General features: G+C 40.0%; 1 long non-coding RNA gene across 1 annotated transcript; it reads right to left on the bottom strand.

The window, feature by feature from the left end:
• Positions 1 to 649: 649 nt before the first annotated feature.
• On the bottom strand, positions 650 to 1,293 carry LOC138515626 (uncharacterized). Its single transcript, XR_011282117.1, has 3 exons — positions 1,240 to 1,293; positions 1,031 to 1,156; positions 650 to 774 (listed from the first exon to the last, which is right to left on the bottom strand). It is a non-coding gene; the product is annotated as an uncharacterized lncRNA (long non-coding RNA).
• Between the last annotated feature and the right edge of the window lie 1,632 nt (positions 1,294 to 2,925).

The following is a 2,925-nucleotide window of genomic DNA, read 5'->3' as shown; positions in this document are numbered from 1 at the left end:
TACCCTCACATCTTGTGCAGCGTCTTCTCAAAAATCCCACAGCTGACCCATCTTGCCTGGGTAACTATCACCCGTTTTCTATCACTCCTTTCCTGGGCAAACTTTTGGAAAAGCTGGCCATGTCCCAGCTTAATCTTCACACTGACTCTGTTGATTGTCTCCATGACCATGACCATCAGTCTGGCTACAGGGCTGCCATAAGCATGGAAACTGCTCTCCTGAACATCCGTGAAGACCTGCTCTCTAACCTTGACTCTAACGTCCCTTCTGTCCACATCCTACTCGATCTCTCTTCTGCCTTTGACATGATCAACCATGCCATCCTGCTCAACCGTCTCCGTGATAACCTGGGTATTACTGATCAGGCCCTGGCCTGGCTGGCCTCTTTCCTCTCTCTGATCGACCCTCCCAGGTCCAACTTGGGTCCTTCCTTTTCTACATCTCACTCTCTACTTGTGGTGTTCCCCAGGGCTCTACACGCTGGAGACCAAGTAATAATACTGGGTCACACAGCCGCTCTCATATGGGGCCCAAGATGGGCACGTATTTATATCTGATTCACGACAATATGTTGAAGTATCCATAATATACCATACTTCTTAGAGAAAGGAAGATGAGTCTTTCTGATTCATATCAAAAATGATTTATCCATAGTAGTTCAAACAAAAAGCTATCACTAATAATCCTTAGTGAGGAAGCAGTTGCCACAATCCACATGTATTAGACTAAAAAAGCCAATGCATTTCGGAAATTATTTCCTTCATCAGGGCGAGTCTAATTATATAAGTCCAGCAAGCAAGTATATAACATAACAAATGCAAGTATGTGACATAAATTCATATAATGGTGACAATTCAAACGAAACATACATTGAAAAAAATGAATGAAAGGAAACATACCAATCAGTAGATGTTACATCATGGGTAAATATCAATAGTAAAAAAGAAAAAAGAAAAAAGAAAAAGAAAAATGCCGTAAGTGGTTTATAAGGTAAATAAATGAAACCAAAGAATAATAGATGTGGATTTACCTCATTGGTGTGGTCAGTGGTGAAAAACAGAACGTCCTGCGTTCATGCCCACTCAGCAGTGGGTTGTAAATGACATTATGCACAAAGGCATGGAGAAAATCCACTCGTGCTTACAAGGAAACCAATCTGTGGATCATAAAAGATCCAATTAGATGCTGTGTTTTACACTCATACTTGGTCAAAGAGAAGGATTGTGATCAGATTCTTACCTTGTAATACACAGAGAGAAACGATCCTCCACTGTGCAGCTGCAGGGCAGTGACACAGACTGCAGTGTGAAGCCGTTGTCTAGGCAACGGTTCTTTTGTTTAGCATGTGACCACCTCGTTTCTGTGAGATGCAGGTGGTCACAATTAATGATGTAAAATCGGCCAGGGCCCACAAAAATGACAAACCAAATATTTATGGGGCATCATCAATAGGTGCCCATAATTGTAATGATAAAATCCGAAAAAAATTAAACATTAGAATAATGAAGATAGAAAAAATACTGTCACAGGTCCTGTGGCTGTCTGGTCACAAATACTGCTGTAAATTCGACCAGGGCCCCCAAAAAATAAAAAATGAGGTATTTATAGGGCATCACAAATGGGTGCCCATAATTGTAATAACAAATTCCCAAATTAAAAAAAATTATGAAAAAACAAAGTAGTAGTGATGGATTTATGTAGGTGGTCACAAATAATGATGTAAAATAGGCCAGGGCCCACAAAGATGTCAAACCAAGTATTTATGGGGCATCATAAATAGGTGCCCATAACTGTGATAGTAAAATCCGAAACAAAATTAAACCAGAGAATAATGAAGATAGAAAAAATACTGTCACAGGTCCTATGGCTATCTGGTCACGAATACTGTTGTAAAGTCGGCCAGGGCCCACAAAAATTAAAAATGAAGTATTTATGGAGCATCACCAATGGGTGCCCATAATTGTAATGACAAAATTCCAAAATAAATATATGAAGTAACAAAGTAGTAAAAATAGAAAAAATACTGTCACAGGTCTTTAAGCTGTCTGGACAGCAAGACATAACAAAATTAAGCTAAGGTAATAGTAAGACTATTCAAACGTAGATGAGCAGTTGAAGCACAGTCACAGTGCGTAAGGTGTCGCCCAGGGGCGGCACCTTGGGTCCCAGACATACGTCCGGGACATGCACTAGGGCTGTTACTAGAATGCTCAAAACATGATTAGACAAAAGGCAACCTATGCCAGACAATAATTAAGAAAATAAAGCAAAAAAGGCTACATGAGGTAGAGTGATTCGAACTAGTTAAGCTCAACGGCTGTCAACATGTGGAAATGTAAAAAAACAGTATCCAAATGTTCAGAACATCTTTCACAAATTACTCTGAGCATCATATAGAGTAGCCAATGCAATCAAAAAGTAATAATTAGAGCACAGGGCAAAGAGACCCCTATGTATGAAAACATGTTAAAGTATACAACCCAAGCACAGAAAGAACAGTAGAAACAGTAAAGTCACAAGAGGAACGGTAGAGACCCTTATGTGTGAAAACATGGCAAAGCATACACCTTTAACACAAGCAAAACAGTAGTATCACAATCAAATATAACAGTGGTAATTGATCTCCTCATTCAGACCACTCGGGACCAGACTACTGAGTTTATCAATCCAAAATGTCTCTCTGCGATTGAGGCGCAGACCTAAATCTTCATGAGGATTATTTCTTGTGAGTACCTCCAGAATCAGAAACTTAATCTGTGAAAGATTGTGATTGTTCAAGGCCCAGTGGCGAGCTACAGCCGAATTAGGGTTGGAATTACGGATACATGACCGGTGTTCGTTCCATCTGATTTTGGCTGCTCTAGTTGACTGGCCGACATAGTATTTTCCGCAAGGACATTTAATGCCATATATGATGTTGGCAGT

Source organism: Ambystoma mexicanum, chromosome 6q (genome assembly GCF_040938575.1).
Source record: "Ambystoma mexicanum isolate Mex_15411 chromosome 6q, UKY_AmexF1_1, whole genome shotgun sequence".
Lineage (NCBI taxonomy): Eukaryota > Metazoa > Chordata > Amphibia > Caudata > Ambystomatidae > Ambystoma > Ambystoma mexicanum.
Note: the sequence above shows the minus strand (reverse complement) of the source record. Positions and strands in the feature narration are given on the sequence as shown.